We start from the raw sequence: 26,338 nt of genomic DNA, 5'->3' as shown, positions 1-26,338 counted from the left end.
TGTTAGACAGAAATACAGGCATATCTCAGAGACACTGCAGGTTTGGTTCCAGACCACCTCAATAAACTAATAGAGTAATGCAATAAAGCTAGTCGTAATGCGTTTGCTGGAAGAGGGTCTTGCCTTCAATTTATAAAAAGAAAATCTGTGAAGAGCAGTGAACCGAGGTGTGCCTGCATAAATACTTTGTTGCTGTTAATTGGGTTTCTGATTACTTGCAGCTGAAAGCATTCCTAGCTGACTTACCACCTCCACCCATCTCAGGCCCACCTCTTTGCCTCTGAAGCCCTGAGACCACCCCCACACTGAACCCAAATCTCACTGAGAACCAAGTTACCTGTCCTCTCCAAGCTCTGGAGTCCCCACCTGTTACAACAGAGATCAAACTACTTCTACCACACAGTGGCCCTGAGGACTAAATGAGATAAAGTACTGGAAAGGGTGGGACAATCTCATGCACGGTTGTTCCTCAATATTCACTCATTTCCCTGGAAGGCAGCACAGCACAGACAAAAACCCCACCTTGCTGGTCAGGCGGACTTAGGTTTTATACACCTGGCTCTGTCAATTACCAGCTCCTTACTTCAGGCAAATGATTTAACCTCTCTGAACCTGCTTCCTCACAGTAAAATGGAGAAATCAATATTCACCTCCTACGGCTGGGATTAAATGAGAAAGAATGGCTAGCACAGTGGTTCTCAACCTTGGCTGCACATTAGAATCACCTGGGAATCTTTTTAAAATCCTGATTTCTGGGCCTCATCCTCCAGAAATTCTGTTTCTTCGTTATGGGGTGGGGCCACAACATTAATAACAAAGAAACAGAATTTCCGGAGGACGAGGCCCAGAAATCAGGATTTAAAAAGATTGACAGGTGATTCTAATGTGCAGCCAAGGTTGAGAACCACTGGACTAGCACCAGGCACCCCTAGGAACTGGAAGGTCAATCACTCCCTCCCTCCTATTCATGCTTCCACCCAGGAAAAAACCACCCCACATCAAATCCACCCAGGAGAAAACCATCCCACATCAAATCCCCCAAGGGAAGCACGAGGACACAGTCACCTCCCGTGTGCAGACGTGAGGAAGGGAAAATATGGCCCGGAGTAAACAGGCTGAAATCCTGTTCCAGGCAGAAATGTTCCACCTTCACTCAGAGGGAGTCTCAAATGCAGTCCAAAAGAACAACCTCCCTCTCTCATGCTGCATCCCCGTTCCCAAAACTTACAAAGCCACGGAGAAAGGCTGTCCTGCTTTCACTGGTGCAGCCAGGCCGTCCCCAGGGGCCAGCAGGGAGGAGCAACAGGAACGGGTGCTCCATCACCCATCTCCTCCAGCTGGAGGTGTCCAGCGAGGGGCTGACGGACATCCCCAGCCAGGCAGCAGGCCTCCCTTCTTCACAGGAACCTGCAGTTTGGGTGTTCCCTAAGTTGAGAGTCACAAGCCTGGGCCACATTGAATGCTCACAGTGATTCCTCACAGCGAGACTCCAAACCGCCATGAAGCCCGTAGGATCAGGGTACGAGACAGAGGCCACGTGAGCACTGAGGCCACTGACCTGAAACCTGTGGGCCTCCCTGCATAAAAACTCGCGAGACTTTTAAAACTCAGAAACCAGGTGTTGCGAATGATCACCAGGCACGAGGAGGGTGCTCACTGATGCCACCTGCACAGCACCCCTCAAGGAGGAGGAAGTGCCACCCCAGCACACACGCCGTGGGGCTCGCCCAGCACGTGCCACACAGAGAACTGAGCTCTGGCCAGCGCTCAAATCCAGGCTCCTTCCTCACAACCAGCCACAAGTCCATTCGGCCCCAGGCCGGTCCTAAAACCCAGGGAGGAGGGAGGAGAAACTATTTGCTCCTGGACCCGCACACTTGCCTCCACCTCCCAGCCCCGCCCTCCTTCCCTAGCAAGTTCATAGCCACCTCTCCAGGAAAGCAGCTCCAGCATCTCTCAACCCTTCATGCCCTGGGCAGTTCACAATGTCATTCACCAACTATTCCGAGCATCTGATGGTGCCACGAATGGCACTAGCCCGTGGGGACTCAGGGTCCCTCTCACTCGGCTGCAGACCAGCAGGTGTGGCTCAGTTGGTTGGAGCATTGTCCCATACACCACAAGGTCTCGGATTCGATTCCCAGTTGGAGTACACGTGGGAGGCAACTGATCGATGTTTCTTTCTCTCTCTTCCTTGCTCTCTAAAAATCAATAAATTTTTTTAAAAAGAAAACTGTCACAAACTGAGAGATGCTAGGAAGGGAAAAGAGTGAGAAAGACCAAATTATGTGTGGAGGGCATGGTCGCACAGGCAGAGGAAACAAAGGTGAAAATTGTAAAATGACAAAGTAGTAGGCAGAGGGCATGGGAGGAGGGCGAGCGTTCCAAGCAGGAGGAGGAATGGATTCAAGTGCCCGAGGGGAGGAAGGACATGGCAAGTCTAAGGAGGTGCCTGAGGGCCATGTGGCTGGAGCGAGACAGGCACAGGGGAGACAAAAGGCAGGCAGGGAGGTGACAGGCCCCGGATTCTGGCCCAAGTATAGAAACTGGCCCCTGCCGGGTTCGGAGGAGGAAAGTGAGCCAGGGAGAGAGGACGTGGACGTGCACCTGTGCCCTGCTCCCCAGATGGACCGCTGTCTCACTGTGAACGAGTGCGGTGCGTCCCTTCACTGTCTGTCTTTCTAGGAATCCTCGTGCAGGTCCCATTTTATTAAAGCCTGGGGCCCCCAAGGAAAAATACCGTTTCCTATTAATCACCAGGTTTGCTTCCGTAGCCGGCCGCCTGTCTTAAAGGGCCTGAGCCTGCAGACCTCAGACAGGAAGTTGCTGTGTAACTGAGTCACAGTACAGAGGCTGTATTAGGCACCAGTGCCTCGTTCGAAGTGATCAACGTGGGGCCGTGTGCTTTTTTTTAAAAGTCTGGTCCTTAGTCTTGCTGGGGAGCCTGGCAATTGAGGGGTGAAGCCCAGCCTCCCTCTCACACCTGGCCCTCCCCCCCGCCCCAGGATGCTCCCCTGTGCTGTCCTCATCGCTGGGCTGGGGTCGGCCAGGAAGTAACCCTGAAAGCCTGTTTGTGCTCCTCATACTCTCCCAGCTGAGGCGTCCGTGTAAAACCCACTCATCTAGAAAGAAGATGAAAGTTGGTGCCAAGTCCCACCTTGAGAAAATTAGTCTTTACTCAGACTAATACACAGTCACCATTGAGGGCAGCAGAGATATTATCCAGGGGAGGACTGACTGCAGGATCCCATGAGGACAGGGACTGGCTGAGCAGAAGTAAACAGATTCCCACCTCCATCCTGCCTCAGGAACCTCTGCGGGGAAAATGTCCCCAAGCAGGGACATGGGAAGAACCAACGAAACCTGTTGCAGTTGAGACAGGCAGGCTCATGCTGATGCCAACTCCAGCTCACGGATGTCTCCCAGCCCCTGCGCCTCCGCATTCACTCTGCCCTGTGAGGAAGCAGCAATGAGATCACTTCCACTTCAGAGAGGAGGAAACTGGAAGCGAATGGGCCTGTAAGTACATCCACATCCTCCTCACAGGAACCTAGAGTCTGGTGCTCGGCTTCTCAGCTGGAGAACTGACAGCTCCCTGCCTGCGGGATCCCCTCTGTGCTGTGTTGGCAGCAGCTCTGTGGTGCATGCGTGTACAGTGAGGACCAATGTGGCAGCTGGGCATGGCAGACCAAGCAGAGGCTTTGGAATGGAGCCTCATTCAAATCCTCACTCCACCAACCACCAGCTGGGTCACTCTGAGTAACACGCTGAGCCCTCCTGAACCCCAGCGGTGGCATCTGGGCTCAGGATATGACCAGCCAACTCACAGGGCCCAGAGGAGCTAAGCGAGTCATAGGCTACAAGCCCATGTGCTCCTGCCAGCACAGGGGCACAGTAGACACCATAGGTCCCCAGCAAGCCCGGATGCCTCTTGCCCCTAAAAGACAAGACAACACCCCGTTTCCAAGACCCAAAGGGTTAAGGGTGGAGCCAGGTCCGGCGTCCAGGTGCTTTGAGTGTACCAGCTGCCTTGGTCTCCATGGTCCCCCAGCCCAGCGGTCCTTTCTCATGGAAGTCACTAGCCAAGTCTCACCACGGCCTGGCCTGGCACTTCCCTGAAGGAGGGGCATCGGGACTGCCAGGCCAAGAGTAAGGTGGCAGTTTCCCCAGGCTCACCGGAGCCCATTTCCATCAGTGCTTCTCAACGAGCGTCAGGCAAAGTCAGCACAGGTCAACTTCCTCGGCCACCGAGATGGCTTCTCGTACCCAAGGACTGTCCAGGAAGATGCTGGCCGCCAATGCCAAGCCTGTCGCCATCCCAGCTAGAGCGGCATAATGATCCTCTTTAGGACAGCAAACAGCAACTGATCTATCAATAGGAAAATCTCTATGGTTCAACATTGACCTTTCCCTAATCCTGCGCTTTTCTAGCAACTCCTAATGCATTTCCACATTTCATTTGGGGGCTGTCAATCAGTCCTTGATCTTAAAAACAATGCTCATGGCCGAAGTCACTTCATAGCTTGCTCAGTACCTAATTCTACACTGAAAATAAGCTCTTTCACCTCTTGGGACACAGTTTCTTCATTTGCAAGATGGACAAAAGAACACCTCCTGCAGAGTCATGGGAAGATGAGTGGGATAGCGATCAAGATCAAGAAGAGACCTGGCATGCAGTGGGCAGTCAATATAGTGACACCTACTAATTGCCTCGATTCTGCTCTGTTCACTTGACCAACAACTACTGATTGCTCACAAGGTGCCAGGCACACAGATGGATGAGAGGAGAAGACACAATCTGTGACCCTGCCCTGCTCTCAAAGAGCTTGCAGATTGGCAGGGATGCTGAGAGGCAAACAACGTAAGTCTGGAGCGGCTGAACGGAGATAAACGAAGAGAGATGTTACCAAATGTCTATGGGGTGGCAGGGTCAAGAAATGCTTCCTTTGAGGAAAATGCTTGTGCAAAGACTTGACGGGGGGTACCTGGCTCCCCCAAATTGAGTAATGCTTCCGTAACAGAAAACTGCTTATGTTAGAAACTGCACACAGCTGCCGAGGGTATGGGCTGGACGCTGGCCCGGTGAGACAAGGAGTGACCGGTAATGGCCTTTTAAAGCGGGCAACTACTATTTGGCTACTGCTGAATGCTGTACAAAAGGCTTAGATGTTCTGATTTTTCCAGAGGCCAAATAGTTTGGTTTGTTGTTCAGTGGTTTTTGTATGTTTGTTTTTTTAACAAGAATATCGAATGGTTAAATGCTGGCAACTAATTAAAAATATGTTTTCACCACTGTGCAGCCCAAACGAAACCCTCTGTGGACCACCAGTTTGAAACCTATGAGCATAAGCAGATGCAGAGAGTGAAGGAACCACACAGTAAACACACAAGAACTGCCAGCTGTTTACATTTTGGTTCAGGATCAAGGAATGGCAGGAGATAAAGTGACACATGGGTGGGGCTGTTCATGGAATGCCCTGGACTTGATCCCAGAGGGGATGGGCAGCCTCTGAAGGTAAATGTCACCTACGGTGGTGGCTACAGGAATCTATATAAATGATAAAATGTCTAACTCCTGCACACACATGCACGCGAACACACACATGCATGTAAAAATGGTGAAATCAGATAAGGTCTCAGCAGTGTCTGTTCCTGGTTTTGACCATGCCCCCTGGTTCTGTAACATGTCATCAGTGGGTGAAGCTGGGGGAAGGTACATGGAAATTCTCTACTACTTTTTACTAATTCTTGTGAAACTTAAATTCTTTCAAAACAAAAAGTTTAAAAGTATATATAGGGGAAAAAATAGGAGCCACAATCAGACTGAGAGCTGTCTTCACCTGGAGCGGGCCCTGGCCGCCCTACGGACCCGTGTTCCTCTTCCTCCACAGCTTGCCACATGACTACTCAGAAAAAAACCATTTCCCACCTGCTCTTGTGGCTAGATATGGCCATGTGATTACATGCAGTGACAGTGAGGTGAGCGGAAAGTGACGTGGAAGCTGGGGTTGAGCCTGTAAAAGAAGGAGCTGTGAGTGTGATGGGTGCATGGACAAGGGCAACATCTGAGAAATGACAGAGCAACCAGATAAAAGGGGACCGAGTTCCAACCTATCATGTGGGAAGAAATAAAATTCTATCTCATTTAAACCAGTGTTACTCCAGGTCTTTGTTACAATAGCCAGAGTAACCTCCTGCCTAATACCCTACCACATGCCACCAACACACACGCAAGGTGACTTTTCAGGCCCCTCCCTCAGCCCACACAAGCCGGGGATGAGCCAATGAAATTTAGAGAAGAGAGGCCCTGGGAAAGCATCTCGCCCTAAGCTGTGCCAGCCATGCTGCAGTGTGTCCCTCCTGGACGGGATACAGATGGAGATGCAGGCTCGGTCCCTCTAGAGGTGCCCTCTTAGTGAAGATGGATGACGGAGGGCCTCCTCGGGAAAGCAATCACTCTGCATCTCCTCCCCCTCACACCACACAGCGCGCTGCCGCTGAGCTCTCTGTGAAATACGGTTGGAGTCCCTCAGTCCCAACGTCTCAGCTCAATCACCTGAACTTAATATCTGCACAGAGAACTGTGCGAACTCTCCTCCCCAGAGGACTCTCCGCACTGCAGGGATGGGGCACACGAGACACAGGACCGTACTGGTCAACCTGAGGGCTTCCAGAAGGAGAGGGGGAAGGGACAGGAGTCCCCAGAAACACAGGCAGCACTGTTCACCATTTCCTGAGTTTTCCATTGCTAACATATTACCTGAAAAAAGACGTCTGCTGCTGAGTCATCAGTGCTTCCAGAAGAGAACTAATTTAGCCCAAAGGGTCAAACTTCATGAAAAATACGTTGGTAGATTTTCCATTCCAAATGCTCCTTTCAAATTGGATTCCCAGTACAGTCCGGCCTCATATTTCAGTTAACCTAACAGGTCATTCTGTTGACTCAGGCTCTGAGGATTGAGTGTGCGACCAGCAGACATCCCCAGCAGACACTCGAGGCAGCGGAGGGCAAGCCTTCGGCATTCTCTCCAGCCCCTCCTCCTCAGTGTAATTTGTCTTTTGGACCTATCTCTGGAAGGCAAAGAATGCTCTGAATACAATATACAACAATAAAAACAAGGATCAACAACTATTTGCAACAAAGTTTTGCACAGAAAAATGCAGATTTCCAGTATTCCAGGTGATAGGTGCGTCCACTATTTCATGGGCTATAAAGAACCTTTCACTACAGTGTGTGAAAACAACGGCCCCAACCCCAAGCCAGTCCTGGAGCAGTTCTGGATGCAGCCAGGCGCCAGGCAGCGTCGGGGTAGGAACTCTCTAAGGGCACCGCCTCAGAGGACTCCAGCAAGGGGGTCTGTGTCTGGTTTCCCGGGAGAAGGTTCTCTGGAGCCTGGAGCCCACAAGCATCAACCACACCTTCACTCCCAAACAAGGCACGTAGCTGTTGGATGGCCTGTGGCCAAGTAGCAGCCATAGTTTCAAGGAAACAAATTCTGATTTTTTGAAACATACATAAATCTATGTTTTATTTGATTTATTATCGGGAATGAGAGGCTGAGATGTAAGTTTCCAATTCCAGGAAACTGAGGTGAGTAGAGGTCCTTTTTTCAACTATAGTTCACCCTTTTATCAGTGAATTTTAGAAGGGCCCTAATCACACGGTTAGGCCTCTAGGAATGAATGAATAAATTAATGATTTGTTCATTACCGGTGACCCAAGAGCACCATGGAGAGATGATAAATGGAAACAAGGACACATTAAGAAGACACTTTCCTTTATCATTATTATCAAGGGACAGCTGTGACCAACTAAAGTTGCCAATATAAAATGATTAAAATTAATTAGGGGTCAATAAATCGTGATTACGAAAGGGAGGAACACAGGGAGAGGGCAATTAAAGGTTCTGAAAGGCAAAGTGGGGCAAACTGCCGTAGGATGGCTGGATGTCGATGAGAAAAAACAGTCTTGAGAAAGGAGAACAAAATCGGTTGTTTCCTTCAGCCCAGTGGAGTGGCCACAATCCCTCCCCATTCTAGCAAGAAGGTAATGAATAATTTCTAAAAAGTGCTGCTTCAAGAGATGGTGGTTAAAGAAAAGTTCTGAGCTGCAAATGTAACAGCTCAGAGACTTGGAGGCACACTCCTAGTGCCAGGAGGAGCAGGACTGGAAGTGGGAGGTGGGCAGGGCCAGGTCTTTTAACCAAGGGCCTGCACTGTATTGATCATTTACATTTCAAAAATGCCGCATGTATCCTCTTAAGCAGAGTGTCCCAGACCCTCCTCCAAGGGGTGGGATCTGCTGCCTGGACCGGACAGTCATCTCCCAGCTGTTCTCCCTTGCTCCCCAGTCCACCCACGCTCCACCCAGGGGCAAGAATGGCCCTTTTAAGATGTAAGTCGGACTGTGTCACTTCTCTGCTCAGAAGTCCCCAATGGTTTCCCATCTCACTCAGAGTAAAAGCTAAAGTGAACCCCACCCCTGACTTCTCTGCCTTCATCTCTACTACCCCTGGCTCATTCTGTGTAAGCCAAGCCCAGCACTCCCCACCCCAGGCCATTTGCACTGGGGGTCCCCTCTGCTGGGAACACTCTTCCTCCAATACCCCATGGCTCCTCTCAAAGTCCCCTGGTCAGAGGGGCTTCACAGACAGCAGGACATTAGCCTCTGACCACTCCCTACCAATGCTCTGGCTGCCCTTCATTTTGCTCCAGAGGACAGAGCATCGCCTCACAGATTTATTTATGTTTGTGGCCTCTGCTCTCCCACAGGCGTGTAAGCTCTATGTTTCCTGCTCTACCCCTAAAACAGCAGTTCTCACCTGAGGCGGGTTTTGCAGCCCATGGAACATCTGGCAAAGTTGGGGACATTTTTCGTTGTCAGAACTGAGGTGGCAGTGATACCGGCATCAAGGGGGGAGTTGCCAGGGATGCTGGTAAACACCCCTCAGGGCACAGGACCACCCCCAACAGAAAATGATCCAACCCAAAGGTCAACAGTGCCGAGGCTGAGATCCCCTGCCCGAGAGCCCATCGCAGTGCCTGGTACACAGCAGGTTCTCAGAATTTGCTGAATGAATGGCTGAATAAATCATGAATAGCCAGAAACAGCAGTACCCAAGGCTTAGGATCCCAGGACGAGGTCCCAGGCACTCCCGTCAAGTACGGCCTGTGTGATGTTGGGCAAGCCCCTTAATCGCCATCAATTAGACGGGGCTGATAAGAGACCTACCTCGTGGATGATGTGAGATTGGATGAGGGAGTTAGTGCAATGTGCTCACAACAGTGCTGGCGCACAGAGCACCTCCAGTTCCTGGTGCATGTGGCCACTGCTCAGAACCCACTCCGGAGACAGATCTGTGACTAGGGGCTCAAGCAAAGCCCAGGTCAGAACCTTCAGGTGCAAGGGTATTAAGACACCAGGAGAAAGGGGGGGGGGGTAAGGGGAGGAGGGCGATGCGAAAGGACAGATGGGCCAGCATCCCAGAGGCACAGGCACATCTGGACGCTCTGCTTTCTCTCCCAGAGAAACCCAGAAGCAAGAACACAGCCACCTCAGACGGGCTGCATCTGCTCCTGTTCCCTGGGGCCTCCTTGTTTCCACTACACTCAGAATTCTTGGCTCAATGAGTCAGAAAACTTGGCTGGAGAGTGTGTATATGTGGGGAGGAGAACGGATCAAACCCCACCCAGGTCATGGCATTCTCCCCCCCACAAACACGCAGCACGCGTGCACCTGCACACAGCAGGCACTAAATGCAGGGCCACTAAATACTGAGCTGCAAGGCCGCACGTGGCACCAACTCGCTGGCCCTTCCTTAACCACACCCAAGCCGCTACTAGCTATGCACCCACTCAACGGATGTGCCTCTGGTCTCCTTGCTTCAGGGAGAAGAGGAGATGGGGGTTTCAAGAAAGATCTGGAAGGGTGGCACGATAAAGTAAGACCCAGCTATCAATGTGAAGACCACGGATTTAACCTTAGCAGGTCGCACGAGCACACGAAGCCTGACAATGTGTGGAGAGACCCAGATAGCTCAGTGCTGCTGCAATGCAGTGACAGCCCATCAACGGGCGAGGGGCAGTCAGATGCAAGGGCCGTGCTCTGTCAGACCCTATTCTGGCAGCTGTGCTCTTCCAGATGTTGAACTCCAAAGGTCAGAGTCACAGGGGGAGGGAGGGAAGAGCTGGGTGGCTGTGTCCCATTAGTATCTCTTGAGTTTTTCCATGTAAATGTATTCATATACAAAACAACAATTTTATAATAATTTTTAAAGTTAATATTTAAGATGCAGGGGAGGAGGAAGAGGAGTTGAAGAAGGGGGAACGGAAGTGAAAGGAAGAAGAGAAAGAGGAAGAGCTGCACTAGAACCGACGACACATAAGCACCCCCTCCATTTACTGATCTGCGCCAAGTGTGCGCTGTTCACCTTCTTTTAGAAGTGAGAAAACGGGGTGTCCAGAGAGGGGGACTAGTGCACCAAGAAGAAAGCAGGGCATGACATGAGCCATGTGTCAGGCTGCAGGAACGGGGTGTTCTCTTGGCCCTACTGCTGCCCCCCCTTAATAACACAGCACAGGGTGACCAACCCAGTTCCATCGGATGCTCTGTCCAGCCAGGCTTTCTCCCCCCCACCCCCCACCCGCACCCCAGAATTCAAACTGCCCCCATGCAACTCAAACAGAGCTGCCCAGCTCTTCTGCTGGGACATTTCGCACAAAGCTGGCATTTCAAACAAGTCTGGGAGGTGCCTTGTCCCCTGAGCAAGAAGCCTGTTTGGTCAGCTCTGAATTTATGAAACTGTTACCTATGAAACTGCCAGGCCAGGGCAGGTCGGGGTGGGGACGACACAGAGGCTGACTGCTAGAAAACTCAAGAACAGTGACCTAAAGTCAACCCTAGCTTGGGCATTAATAAGCACCTTCCCCTGAACATTTGTAAGCAAATTAGGAATCTGAGTTGTTAACGGGGGTCAGCAGAAATGTAACAGGCCTCGAGTGGAAGGATGAAATTCCAAAAAGGGGGAAATCACGTTAGACAAAAAAAAAAAAAAAAACGGAAAGCACAGATATGATACCGAGAGCTAGGGAGCTCATGCGACCCCATGACCAGTCCAGGGAAAGCTCTGGGCAGAGATGCCAACGTAAAGCAAGAAGTCGCCCGAGAGAATTACTCATGGAAATGCCCGGGCAGGCTCAACATTGACTTCCTGGGCTGAGCCCCGCTCTCCCAGCTCTGCCCCGTCCCTTCACCACTGAGGAGCAGCCCCTCCCTTACGGGACTGACAGGAAGAGCAGTGACCGAGGCAGGAGGACAGAGGACAGTGGCAGCATCACCATCACTTCCCCAGGGGCTCCTTGAGGGGAGGAGAAGAGTCCCCCGCCCCCACCAGCTGGGTGTCTTCAGGGGGAGCCCCGAGTTTTCCTTTGCCATGGGGCCTTTGCACACAGCTGCCCCTCTCCTAGGAGTGTCCTCCCTCCTTATCAAGCACACCCCTCTCTGTGAAGGCTCCTTAAATCCCTGCACCCGCCCCTTAGCTCTCCCCTCTTCCCACATCTCTCTGCACAGCCCCCGTCCTCTTACATTCACCCCTTCCCCCTCCCCGATCCAGGCACAGGCAGTTAGCCCCAGCACCAGGTTAGGGGGGTCCCTGTAGATCCAGGTAAGGAGTGAAGCTGTTCTATGTGATCTGAAACTCTAATTAGGATTTCCGCGTCAGGGAAGTCATGAAAGGTGAGGGTGGGGAGACCACTGCAGAGGTCACTCTGTCACGGGCAGCAAAGAATGCCTCACTCCACGTGACCCAGGTGCCTTCCTTTTGCCATCCAACCATCCTTTGTTTCTGTACTTTATCACCAATGTTATTTCCACTAGACTTAAACTCCTGTGAGCAGGGTCTGCATAGTAAGAGCTCGCATCTACTGAGTACTGAGTGCAATAGCATAAGCACTTTATACAGGTGAGGCAAAAGAAGGTTTACAGTTGTTCGTATGTAAAATAATACAAGAATTAATAAATAATAATGCAAGAATAAACTGTGCTTCACCTGCTCACAACTGTCAACCTACTTTTGTCCCACCCTGTGCGTATGGATTACCTCATTTAACCCTAACAACCTTTAATGCTGGCTCTTATAACTGCATCTTAATGATGGGGAAACTGAGGCACAGAACTTCTAAGTGGCAGAGCTGGACTTCCTTCACCTAAAACAGTACCAGGCATGTGGCAGATGCTCGGTAAACGTTTTGGGACTGAATAAACAAAGCAGTAGAGAAGTGAGACTCATCTAAATTCCATCTGGAACATTCCAATTATCAAGTCAGTCACTGAAGGTCTAGTAGATAAAGCCCAGTGGGAAGATTCCCCTTTAAAAACCTTGCCCAACCTGAGGATTTGTGTTGGCTGCATCACCTCAATTCACTCCTTTCTGTTAAAGGACAGGGGGCTCGTGGCCACCAGTGTAACACCCTTAGCCAGGCTACTGGACCATGCCAGCTCCCTCCCCATCTCCCTCCATCATTATCACAGCACTCTTCAAGTTGCCCAATGTTTGGAATTGAGTTGCCAGGCGACGAGTCAGACCTCCTCACTAGTACTGAGAATCCCTTCCAATAATAGCCGGAAATAAAAAGGACCTGCTCAACAAGACCTATTAACAACTGAGGATGGTTTTTTTTCTGGCCCTCTCTGCTCTAGCTCAAGATCAAAAGTGAAGCAAAAATCAAAAGAAAATAATTGGGTTGATTATCTGGGCTTACCTCTCTCCACCACCCATCACTCTCTATCCACCTCCTACCCCCATAAAAAGGGAAAAAGCAATGATTAGATTTCGAATGCTGAGTAAATATCCATGGACAATCAATTATAGCTCATGAGAAGCAATGACAAAAGAGAAATATTTTCTAATTAGCTGTATGTTCCTTTTGAAAGAAGGACCAGACACCTGTACCTCCCCTTCAAAGCCACTGGCAATGTACGACTATGGTTATGCTAATTGAGAATAAATGTTCTGTGCAAGCTTGATGTTTTTCACCTGGAAAAGACCATTGCTCCTGCCACCACCATTACCCCACCTCACTGTTAAAATAGGGCAGCAGCACTGGACATCAAAAATTGAGATAACAAAATCCCACAGCTGCAGAAGCAAAACAGAGAAAGGGCCAGAGCGCCCCCTGGTGGTCCCAATGCTGTTCTTTCTGCAATCAGTAGAAATACATTCTGAGCCACTTGCCTACAACTTCCAGCTCCCGAATAATCATAGAGTCAAACAAAGAAATTAATTCAAGAACAGAAACTCATTTTTAGAGAGGAAGTGAAGGTATGTGAGGCTTACATGAATACCAATAAATATCAACTGAAGGAATTTTCAATAAGTTCCAGAAAAATTGCACCAATGAGCTCACACGATGAATATGAATGTTTCTGCCGCAGTCAGGTGGAGATCACTTATTCCTATACATTCTACACATGTTCATCCTTAAGCACCTACAGCCCCCCTAAATCACCTTCACTGCAGGGGTGATGGAACTACACAGCTCCCAGATACACACAAGGACAAACGCTTCCTGGGATCTATCATTTCATTTAGGTTTGTTTTTCTCCTAAGTTTCATACCCTGGGCCATGCAAGAGACAGGTGGTTTAGAAACAAGTCTGAAACTAAACACATACAGTTCCTGGAAAACAGCCCCACTGCCTCCCCTCCTATTCAGGGCTTCTCACCCTCGGCGCTGCTGACATTTGGGGCTGGTTTGCTGTGGGGCCATCCTGTGTGCAGTAGGAAGTTTAGCAGCATCCCCAGGATCAGCCACTAGATGCCAGTAGCACCCCCACCCCAGATGCAACAACGAAAAATGTCTCCAGACAAGGCTAAATAGCCTCTGGGTGTTGAAATCAACCCCCCGTTGAGAAGCCAGACCTCTTCACTCCTTTGTTTTTCTCCTAAGAAACACATGTCACCTTCAGGTTGTAATCCTCCATGGCCAAACAGCCCTTACATTGTCACTGCCAGTGGCAAACTTCCTATCTGATCAGAAAGAGAGCGGAGATGAACCCCCTCTTATCTGGAGGAGAGTGAGGAGTAGAGGCCACACAAAGGGAACTTGCAGGGCCTCTGCAGGAGGGATGGTGTCTGTGAAACAGGAAATCAGGTCTATCCACGTGCAGTTCAACAAGAAGGCCCGGATATTGTGTTCAACAATGTCTCCTTCGAGGCTGTTAATAATAATTGCACCTACTAATTTTAGGGAGCATTTAACATGCTAAGCATGCTGCTGAGTATGTTTTTTCCATTTTTTCTTATCAATATACAATACATATAAAGGATCGAGTACTTTTCATGTATTAATTTAATCCTCACAACCCTATCAAATGGGTACTATTATTAGCCCCATTTTACAGACGAGAACATTGAAGCACAGACAGGTTTAGTAACTCACCCAAGTCCCCACTGCTCATCTGTGGAGAGATGTGGGTAAGGACACAGCCAGTCTAGCTGGTAGCAACATCAGAGAGCAGAATGGCAACCACAGAAAATGAGCACAAACCCTGGGATACTTCGTGCAATTATTGCCAGCCACGTGCCTGGAGTGTTTCCTGGCTTCTGCTAAGGTCTGGAATCCCTTAAAGGAAAGTAATGAAAGCAAAGGCCCTTCTTCCCAGGAAAATCCACATATGAGCACAAGCATGATTTCGACAGACCTGGGAAAGGCTTCTGAGGTCTCTGCATCTGTGGGCCTCCAAGGAAGCTCCCAGACAACATATTCTGGGCTCTGCGCCAGACACACCGTGTCTCTCATAAGACTCCTGCCACCAGGTAACGTCACCTCCGTTTCACAGACAGGGAAACTGAGTCCAGAGAAGTTAAGGCATTTGCCAAGTGACATAGCTCTCGAATGGCAGGCCTGACCCCAGTGTTCTTTACATCCCAAAGACCACCTACACCAGGGCGCTACAAAACTAAAGGATAAAGAAAGTACAGAGGTGTACATGTCAATCTTGTAGCAACACTGAGGACCAAAACTTGGCAGTGACAATGTAAGGGCTGTTTGGCCACTGAGGATTAAAGCCCGAAGGTGACATTTACCTTCACAAAGAAGGCCGATTCCCCTTTACGAACTCCGGGAAGACAAGCCACAAGCGTCCGGGCACTCACACAACTCCCATCCCACCTCTTTCCAACCAGCCGTGCTTCCTACATTGGCTAACACCTGGCCTAGAGCAGAAAACGTTGTGGGCCAAATGTCAAAGCCAGTGTATTTATGGAACCTCGCTCACCTGCCAAAGGTCATTCAAAGTCAACTCAACAGTCAACATGTTTGCACAGGAGAGAGTCATCAGGGGAGACAAAGATGCCTGCCTTTGACATCAGAACAACTAACAAGACCAGGAAGACACCAGAAACTTTCAGAGAAACAGACTCATAGATACAGAGGACCTCTGGATGGTCACCAGATGGAAGGGTGGTTGGAGAATGAAAAGAGGAAGGGAGTAAGAAGTACAAATCGCTGTTACAGAATCACCATGGGGTGTAAAGTGCAGCACAAGGAATACAGTCAATAATGCTGTAATAACAATGTGTGGTGTCAGATGGGTACAAGATTTATCAGGCTGATCACTTTGTTAGTTGTATAAATGTATAATCACTATGATATACACCTGAAACTAATATAATATTATATGTCAATTGTAATTGAAAAATAAAAAATTTAAAAAACAACAGATGTGAGCCTGCCTTTGGGGAGCTCACTCTCAATTCATTGCCGCAGAACACTTTTTCATTTCTTCGTGCTTGCTGGAACTAGAACAAACATTAGCTCATTCAGGCATCCCTTCATTCCTTCAATCAATGTTTCTTGACCACAAATCCATGTCGGGCAGGATTTTAGGTACCGGGTAACAGAGTGGGCAGCGGGCAAAGTGCCTGTCCCCGAGGAGACAGAGAAGTAAACAAGAAATGTACGTAGTCATAAAAGCTTCGGGCCCTGAGTCAGCAGACGTGAAGAACTAAGTGGGCGATGTGACAAGGGTGCAGGAGGCCAGCCCTCTCGGGCGGTGCTCAGGAAGGAAAACTTCTTTGCAGAGGGACACTCTAGGGCACCGGGATGCTCTCCTCTGAGGGCTCGGCGTTCCAGAGAGACGGGTCTGAATCCAGCTCCCCACATCCTAGCATAGGGCCTCTACCACAGCCTCTCTCAGCCTCCATTTCTCCAACTATAAAAAAAGGCCAACATTCCCACTTTGCAGGGGTGCTGTGGAAATTAAGTGATAATATAGGCAAAGCCTGGGTCACAGTAGGCAAAATAAATGAGATGTCCCGCCCAGCTGCGGTGGCTCAGTGGTTGAGCATCGACCTATGAACCAGGAGATCACGGTTTGATTCCTGCTCAGGGCACATGCCCAGCTTGCAAGCTCGATCCCCAATAGAGGCGTGCAGGAGGCAGCCAATCAGTGATTCTCTCTCATCATTGATGTGTCTATCTCTCTCTCCCTTTCCCTTCCTCTCTGAAATCAATAAAACTATTTTTTTAAATGAGATGTCCATATTATTCATCTTTTCCAGGCAGTCCTTAAAGGAAAATCTGTAATTGCCCCAGAAATAGGTATGAACTTAGGAGTGGATTTGATATGTGGAAACTGGCAGAGGTTGTCTGAAAAAAAGCAAGGATGAAAACAAGAGAGACCAGGCTCTAGAATTCTAGGGGTTGGGCTCAGAGCTTGAACCCTTAGGGCTACTGAACAGGCTCAAAAATTGATTTCCAAAGAAGATCTCCAGAAATGATTTCAGAAAAACTGGCCTCCCTGGAGTGAGGCCACTGCCTCACACCCCACGATGGTGAGATGACACTGACATTTGCACTGACTCTCACTGCCCTAGTCCTGGGCCTGGTCCTCAGCCTCCCTGGGCAATGGCCTCACTCTGCAGAACAAGAAGGCCAATGCTCACACCAGCTGTGGAAGCTTCTCAGTACTTGATAAGGCTCCAATCCCGTACGGTGCCCGGTTCAGCACAGCACACACGTCTGCTGCTTTCGTGAGTCAGTGCACTTAACCCTCAGAAGGCCAGTGCACTTAACCCTCAGGTTGGCCCTCAGATGCCAGTGTGTCTTCATCTTACAAATAAGGAAACTGGACCCAGAGTCTGAAAAGAAAAAAAGGAAGAAAGAAGGGGGGGGGAGGGAGAAGGGGAGGGGAAAGGAGGGGAGCACTAGGAAGCGTTGGAGCTGGGGCTTGATCCTAGGACAGTGGCTCCAGGGTCCAGATCACCGCAGTACCCTCCCTGCCTCTGCTCTCCCTTGTAGCACGTCTTTATGAATTATGGCTGTCCGCACACGGTACTTAGGGCACCAACAGGGGACTGTCAGGAGTCCCCGCCTGCAAGGCACAAGGGAGGCCTTCTAGAACCACTGGTGCAAGGAAGGCCAGCAGAAAGGGACAACTGAAGAGCACACTATGAAACAGTCTGCCTGGCAAGAGGAAGTGGGAGAGAGCAACCACTCCTGCTTCAGACCCTGCCTGCTTCCCACTGCGCAGGGATAAAGTCCAAACGCACTGCCCTCTACAGCATCCACCCAGGCGGCTCTCCCTCTCACCTCTACCCAGCCGCACTTCCACCGGAACTGACCCAGTCCCTCATCCACAGGCCTCAACTCCACTGTCACCCAAAAGAAACCCTGGTAACACTCCTTAAAGCAGCAAACACCCCCCAACCCCTACCCCACCAATGTTTTGCCTTTCTAGCACTTGTACAGATTTTCAAGGGCAAGTTCATGTGACTGTTAACACCACTGCTGCTGGTATCCCCACTGGCCTGGCAAGCCCGGGCCATAAACAGTTTCTGAAAGGAAGAAAGGACCTGGCAAAGAGACAAAGAAAGTAAAAAGAAAGAGAATGCACTTTTTTTCTTCATCAAGAAAAGCACTCCCCAAAAATGTGCTTAGCGGGTAGATGGTATGCTAGGTATTCCAATCATCAATCAATTAACCAATCAATAGGGTGGAAGAAACTTTTGGAGGAGGTTGTATATGTTTATGGCATAGATTGTGGTGATGATTTCACAGGTGTATGCTTATCTCCAAACTCATCGAGTTATATACATTAAATATGCACAGCTTTTTGTATGTCAATCAGATCTCCATCAAGAAAAGAAAAGCACTCCCCTGCGAATTCTAAAGGCCATCTCTCTCTCTCTACCACTCATCAGCTCATCCATGGGACCATGGACAGCTCCCTAGAGCTGGGGACGAGCCCTTCTAGACAGATGAGGGAGAGTGAAGACTGGTGTCTTTTCTAGGTCTCAGGACAAGTGGGACCATGTCTAGGGCTGTCAAAGAGCACAAGGCAGCACCCACGCCCTTAAAGCACCCTTATGACCTCAGAGGGGACCCCACAATGTGGCACCTCCCCCTGGCGATGTACAAACACTCACCCCACAGCCGCCCAGTGTGGACCCCACCAACACGCCTGCTGCAGCCCTTCTGCAGGTGCTTTCTCGGCCCACGAGACTTTCTGCTGGGCCGCACAGTGACACTGTCAGGGCTGCTGCCAAGACCAAGCACACGCCCCATGTGAGAAGAATCACGTCCTCATCACAGCCTGTGGGGATGTCACCTGCCCTTCCCAATCCCAGGGCCTCGAGGAACAAGGTCGGAACAGGCTGGGGCAATGCTCGCAGCTCCAAGAGAGACCTCCCCGAGGTGGCCCTGGTGCAGGGTGTTAGAGCCGCTGCCCTCCAGTTCCTCCTCCACAAGCATTTCAAAGGCAGTGGCAGAGCTACCGAGAGTAGCCAGGCTGCCAGGTTAGCCCACAAAAGGCAGAACCCATTGCTTCCCAACCATATGGATGCCGAGAAGAAGAGGGAGAGAGGACAGAGTTGGGTTTGGGAGCACAGCCCCAGGAGTTTGGCTGCGCAACCTTGAACACTGCATTCAGCCTCTGCCTCAGGGGCTTCCCCATCAGTACACAGGGCCAGTGATGCCTGCACCAGGATGACTTCAGAGAAGCACCTAGCAAAGGCTGCTGCCTTGCGATCTAATGACTACTAGCCATTAGCATAATTATTACCGGCCACCAAGAGCCCATCCTAATACCATCACCATGAACCATGTTTGTCAGTCTTCAGGAACACTTACCCTGACTTATTACAGCCTGCTGGTCACCCAGAGCCATGTACTCCCGACCAAAAGTAGACACATTTGCTATTCCAAAGACTCCACGCTCTGGGCCAGGATCCGCCTCCTTCGTGGCATTTCACATCACTTCTCTCGCCCCCACTCCCATCCGCACCCTCTGGAACCAGATTGGGACCATGGGATTATTTTATACAAAACTTTGTTAAAACAATTTTGCCATAAATTAAGTTCAAAAGAATGCCAATAGTTAAACAGAATTGGGAAATAGAAAATGAAATTTTTAGTCATCATAACATATGGTGTTTGGAGTAAGTCAGCTTAAACAGCAAATGATGAAGAGCTATTTTGTGCCAATCCCAAGGTGGCTTGAGAAGAATCACAGGTATTTTTAAAGCCTTTAGGCTAACAACACGGATTTCTTATGTCTAATTTCACATCAAAAGTAGATGACTTTCTTTGGTTTCAGTATTAGGCAAACCTCTTTTCTATTTACCCATTACAATTAAGATCATATTTTGTCTCATAAAAGAGAGATAAAGATGTTTGAGATAAAACAGGAAAAAAGGAAAAGAAAGTTAAAAGGATTTGAATAATTATAATCACCACTTTCTGTTTTATGTAGATGCTAGTGGCCTGGTGCATGAAATTCATGCACATTAAAAGGGAATTAATTAGAGGAAATATTTTAATATTGCTATTTGCCCTTTCTCTATAATAGAAGTGTCAGAGATGAAAGAAAAGTAGTAAAATGTATATGAAAATCTTCCTCCTGTCAGAGTCTGGAGCGCACTGCGGGACCTAGAGTCAAGTCCTCGCCCACCACCCGCACATGCTTCGAAAACACAGGAGACCCAGACCCAGCCGGCCCCACCCCCCTCAAGCTCCTCCAGGTGGGGGGCGAAACCTCAAGTCCCCTGGCCTGGCGCTGGGGCGGGGGGTGTGGCCTGAGTTCCCCCATCAAGCCCTGCTGGGCAGGGAGCACAGCCTGAGGTCCTCCATCAAGCCCTGCCGGGTGGGGGGCACAGTCTGAGGTCCCCTGTCAAGCCACGTGGGGCAGGGGCGCAGCCTGAGGTCCCACGCCCCGGCCAGGTGCCATGCAGCCTCAGGTCCCTGATGTTTGGTCATGACATTACGGCGCCCCCGGCTAATTTGCATATTCCTCTATTATTATATAGGATGAAATGATAACCCAAGGTAAAATTCCCTAAACCATCACAATGGAAAACACGCCAAGAGTTGAAAACATGTGTGCTAAGGGGGAAAGGTGGTGATGGGGAGAAAATTATAGGGCTAGCTCCTGGACCATCTACCAGGTGGCACGGTAACCTGGGATGGCTTGGTTGTCACATGGGGCATCTCTGGGGTAGTGGAAGGGTGGAAGGGGGTAAACTGGGAGGTGGAGATGTGGCAATTTGCATAGAGTGGCTGTATGGATAGGAGGTCCCTGGCTGCAGTGTCCTGGCCTCACTACTGCTCAGTGTAATCTTAGTCCATTCAGCTGCTATAATAAAACATCACAGACTGAGCGCTTTATGAACCATAGAAATGTACTGTTCACAATTCTGGAGATGGGAAGTCCAAGATCAGAGTGCCAGCCAGCATGGTCAGGTGAGGGCTCTTTTCTGGGTCACAGACTTCTCACTGTGCCCCCACATGGTGAAAAGAGAGATCTTTGGGGCCTCTTTTATCAGGGCACCAATCTTATTCATAAGTGCTCCACCCTCATGACCTAGTCATAACTCAAAGGCCCCCCCACCTCCTAATCCCATCACATTGGGTATTAGGATTTCAAAGTCTGAATTTTGGGAAGGGACACAAACATTCAGAGCAAAAAAATACTCCTGAAAATAAACAAGTTTGGTATGCTCATCCTGAAAGCCTAGCATCCTCACTCAGGAGAATTCCTTCCTTTATTTATAAAAAAAAAAAAAAAAAAAAAACTTGTTTAAAGGGAATAATAAGTGTAAGGCTTCCAGACCCGGATGCCCACACATTGTTGGCACAAGGCGGCATGCCCTGCCTGGGTGATGGTGGAGCATGTCCCCTTAGGTAATCTAGAAGTGGGGAAAGCTGAAGGTTTTGGAGTCAGAAAACCAGGTTCCTCACACACCTCACCACTTAATCTACCTGGGAACCACGCCTGGCACACAGTAGGTGCTCAATAAATATTTGCTGAATGATATCCTAGCTGTGAGGTCTTGGGTAAGTTACTTAACCTCACTAAGACTCTGTTTTCTTATACAGAAATAATATTACCTGCACCTCAAGATTGCTGGGGGCTAAATGAGAAAATGTAACTCTAAACAGGCACAATCCTGGGCACATATGAACTCTGCTGAAGCATATTATTACTTTAGTGGGTATTGTTTTTACACAAGGTGTGTTAGCCCCTCCTTTCCGCCTCCTCACCAAGCCAAACCACACAGCCCATGAGCAGCAAAGAACACCTGCTTTAGTCCCACCCCTCCTATTCTCAGGTTCCTCTCCACATCAGCAGGACACCCAATGGGAGAACAAAAGGCCCCACGCCAGAGGATATAAACCAACAGCTCACACCAGGGAAACACCCCGAAGGAATGCAGTCACACAGCTACGAAGTGCCATGTTCCCAGTTCTGCAGCAGCAAAAACGCATAAAATGTCAGCACCTAAGGTTGTGAAGTGTAAAGAAACTGGCAGCTGTCACACTCCTGGCAACACACTAACTGAACGTAAATGGCCGCTCACAGAAAGCCCAGAAAGGCAGGCCTAACTGTGGTCCACTAGCCCACAACCAGGAATTTGCTGCAAAGGAGCAGGTGTGCAAAAAATAATAATAATGGGCAAGAGTCTTAGAATGCACTGACTACAAGCTTAGAGCTTCTCATTTTTTTCTTTACAATGAATAAAGAAACAGCAAAAATTTTTAAAAGACCTGACGACCCCCCAAAAAAATAATCTGGTAAATTGTAATAAATCAAGTACCAGGTTATTATGCAGTCATTCAACAGGATGAGCAGGAGATGAAGAAGAAAAGGATACTATGAAGTAATGTTAAGAAAGCAGGAAGATTTAACTTTGGGTGATGGGCACACAGTGCAATATATAGATCCTGTAACAGAAACCCACACCTGAAACCTGTATGTTAATGTTGACCAATGTCACCGTAATAAATTTAATTTTAAAAAAAAGAAAGCAGAATATAGAATAAGCACATTGATAACAGCTAATAGTGACTCTTGGCTCTGATCCGAATACTCTTCTAAGCATCACAGCTGATCTCCACAATGGCCATCCGAGATGGGTTCTCCTCTTACCTTTGCACAGGGCAGCAAGGCACTGAGAGACTGAAGGCCACCCAGCCGAACCCGGAACCCGGCAGCCTAGCTGAGAGGGCACACTGCTCCCGCGAGCGCCAGCCATGCTGCAACTCCAACCAGACACAACCCTGCACACCCAAAACCGGAACTGCAGAAGCGGAAAGTGCCCCTGAGGCAGAGTGTGGGTGTTCTGGTTTGCTCGAAACTGTCCATACTACTCCACTAAATAATTAGATTTCGTCATGGGCTTTCTGTTTTCTTAAGTACAAAGGGCCTGGTAGAGAGACAGCAGTAATGGGGGTCTGCTCAGCCACCCTCTCTTGGGTGCTAAATAATAAGACTATACGCCCCAAACGCTAGAACCAAGCCCTCGCCTTTTCAGAGCCTTTCAGAGATGTCCAGGGGAGGCTGCTGGGCAGGGGATTGTCAATTGCCCCAGCACCGAGGCTCAGCTGCAGGACAGTGTCCAGGCAGCCAGGGCACAGAGCACTAAATGACGTGGAGAAGCCACTGGCGGGACGTGAGGACACGCTCCCTGCTACGAGGAACACCGAGTCGGGGTTTCTTTGTCAGGCTCTTCTGGGGTTTGCAAGAGTCAAGCATCTCTCGAGTGGAACCCTGTGTGTCACATGCTGGGATGCGACACTTAATTTGAATTGGGGTCACTCTGGGACATGGCTCCCGGGACACCCTGTGTTATGGACTGAATCATATCCCTCCAAAATCCCTATGTTGAAGCCTCACCCCCAATGTGACTGCATTTGGAGGTGGGGCTTTAGAGGTCATTAAGGTTAAATGCAGTCTCATCCACAGGACTTACAAGAAGAGGCAGAGACAGCAGGGATGCATATGCACAGAGAAAAGGTCAAGGAGAGAGCTCTCCCCAGAAACCCGCCCGCCGGCACCTCAATCTTGGACTGCCAGCCCCCAGGACTGTGAGAAATAGGTGTCTGCTGGTTAAGCCGCCAGTCTGTGGCTTATTATTATGGTGGCCCGAGCAAACTACCAGTAATACACCCTGCTTACCCAGACAGACGGCTCTTCTTTTCCTGTGATGACACAGGAAGTGGGGCAGGGAGGGGGTACACAAGTCAAAACCCCCTCCACTCAGTTTCTAAGAACCCTGATTTCTCAGCCAGAACACACACAGGATGGACGACAGTGCTGCCCCCATTAGACTCCCTGAAATTTACAGCCACCTAGAACACAGAACCCCCATATCCACACAGCAATCCCCCACACACCACACTGACAGATACAGAGCGTCAAAATGTGGACGTAGTGACCTATTCCTCAGAGATTCAACTGTACACTCTGGACATGCCTCTACTTGCCAAAGATAAGAAATAATAAAACTGGGTTTACATTTTTAGAAAACTGTATGAATAAAAATAAGAAAAATGGCTTACACCCCTGCCATCAGCATAACTGTTCAGAGCAGCCTCCTTAGTGAACACACACAAGCAGGGCCAGTGACTTCCTCAAGGACAGAAAACGGCTGAGGAAGACTCACAGTCCCAGGTCTCTGTACACCCCAAAGAGCAGTGACAAAGCGAACCCTGTACCTGAGAGGCGGGGCCTCAGCCTGGGGAGCAGGAACCCATTGGCAGCCAAAGCTGGGACCGCTGGGTGTGAGAAGACGCCTGGCCCCTACAAATGTGCCTAGAACGAGGAGCCATGAAGCCTGCTATTCATGTCCCCAATCTCAGGAGCACTGTCCTCTTCAAAACAAATGGAAATAAGGCAAAACCCCTGTTCTGTAGACGCACAGGGTCAAGCCTCACCCCTACATGGAGGTGTCCCCACATAAACAGACAGCACCCCGTGCTGCAAGGACAAGGCGTCACATAACAGTGATCAGAGAGGCCAGCCCCCCTCACTTCTCCAAGCCTTCCGACTGCTTCCAGGGAAACGTCCGGGTCAGCAGAGGACAGCCCTCCACCTTCCCAATGCTCTCACCCACTAGTCTGTTTTTTCAACAATGGCCTCAGTCACAGCCGGCACAGGCAGCAGCGAGGTCAGCTTCATAACATGGTTGCCTTCTCCCTGTCTTCATTTTTACAGTCACCTGCTATTTAAGTCAACCCATTGTGGCTCTCCAGTCACTGTAATCATATAAACTAACCTCTTTAAATAAAGACTTGCACATTTTTCAAGTGTACATTCAAAAAAAAAGAAAGGAATTACAGGGTAAGTATAGTACCGTGGCAAAAAAACAACTGGAATTTGAAAACCAGCAACCTTAGTGTTCTCCGAGCCCAGTGATGGCGAACCTTTTGAGCTCGGCCTGTCAGCATTTTGAAAAACCCTAACTTAACTCTGGTGCCGTGTCACATATAGAAATTTTTTGATATTTGCAACCATAGTAAAGCAAAGATTTATATTTTTGATATTTATTTTATATATTTAAATGCCATTTAACAAAGACAAGTCAACCAAAAAAATGAGTTCGAGTGTCATAGGTTCGCCATCACTGTCCTAGCCCATGTCCCACATCCTGGGCGATCTATAAATATCTGCTCGGCTGAATCTAAGGCTGCGGAGCGTCCTAAAATACTACACGCTTTCACTGTACAAAGTGAGGCAGGTCATTCCCACCACACCAACCTCACGGCATCTGCTCATGTCCTCCTTCACCCCTGAGTCAGAGGACACTGGCTGCTCCCAAACGCCCCTCTTCCTTCCTTAGCAATGACAGCCCTGACGGGGGTGGGGCACGTCGCCTCCCAGGCCACGCCACGATGTACGCAGCCATCCGAGGGGGATACGGTGTGCACCTTCTAGGAAGGGGCCGGACAGCTGGAGAGGATGTCGCCTTTGTGTACCATGGACCCACTCTGCAGTCTGGTGACGCTCATGGGCCTCTTTTCGGGAAAAATGTTTTAAATTTCATAAAATAAGACACAACAATTACAAAGCAAAGACTATATTGAAATAGAATTATGAAAATGCAAAAAAAAAAAACCCTAGCATAATAATATATAGGATTCTTTATTATCACATTCAAAAACTACCATGTTTTCACGCAGAAATGACACTCAGAGACTCTTTCATGCCAGTTTTGCAGGTGCCTGTGACTTCTGTCAGTGACACAGTCACCCGTTTTCTAACCACTTCCTATGTTTTGCTGCTACTTTCACAATTAAGAAAATGCTAAATTTCCTAGAGGCTAGGGGGAAAGGTGGTAAATATTTCCCCGTGTAAGTTCAGACCGTTGAATCCTACCTGCGGGAAATGGAGGCGGTTTCTCCTCTGCCCCCGCTTCCTTCCTGCCCCTGGGATGAGAACAGGGGGCCAGGAGTCCTGGCCTCTGCCCGCCCGGAGCCCACACCAGCTCCCGCCTGCCTCTAAACCAGTGGTTCTCAACCTTAGCTGCACATTAGAATCACCTGGGAATCTTTTTAAAATCCTGATTTCTGGGCCTCATCCTCCAGAAATTCTGTTTCTTTTGTTACTAATGTTGTGGGCCCCACCCCATAACAAAGAAACAGAATTTCTGGGAGGATGAGGCCCAGGAAATCAGGATTTTTAAAAAAGATTCCCCGGGTGATTCTGTTGTCCTCAAGATTAGAATCCGAAGTTTACAAAGAACTGCAATTGAACTGGTCCCTCCTGGTGCATGGGTCAAGCTCCACCACTGAATCACACTTGGCCAGGAAAGAATTAAACGATTTTAACAGACTAAGAAATACCTTTGCCGGTCAGGTTCGATTTTTACTACTCCCAACATTTCAGCCCAGTTCATGTATATTTGATTTCTTAACTATGAGGATGAAAAGTCCTCTTTCATTACCTCGTTCCATACATCCGATCTACAAGCCGTACTCTTATCTCCCTAAGTACTATGAAGCGTCAAGGACTAGCTAGACTCTGAGTTTATGGCTCCAGCCTTTCTATTTATTAAACTAGA

At 49.2% G+C, this 26,338-nt stretch overlaps 1 protein-coding gene across 7 annotated transcripts in view; it reads right to left on the bottom strand.

Moving 5' to 3' along the window:
- The window catches only part of SNX29 (sorting nexin 29), a 391,693-nt gene that overhangs the window by 293,377 nt on the left and 71,978 nt on the right, over nucleotides 1-26,338 (bottom strand). The window lies entirely within an intron of this gene.

The sequence above is a fragment of the Myotis lucifugus genome, unplaced genomic scaffold, assembly GCF_000147115.1.
Source record: "Myotis lucifugus unplaced genomic scaffold, Myoluc2.0 scaffold_176, whole genome shotgun sequence".
In the NCBI taxonomy this organism is placed as follows: Eukaryota; Metazoa; Chordata; class Mammalia; order Chiroptera; family Vespertilionidae; genus Myotis; species Myotis lucifugus.
The sequence above is the reverse complement of the archived record's forward strand: the minus strand, read 5'-3'. Positions and strand labels throughout refer to the sequence as shown.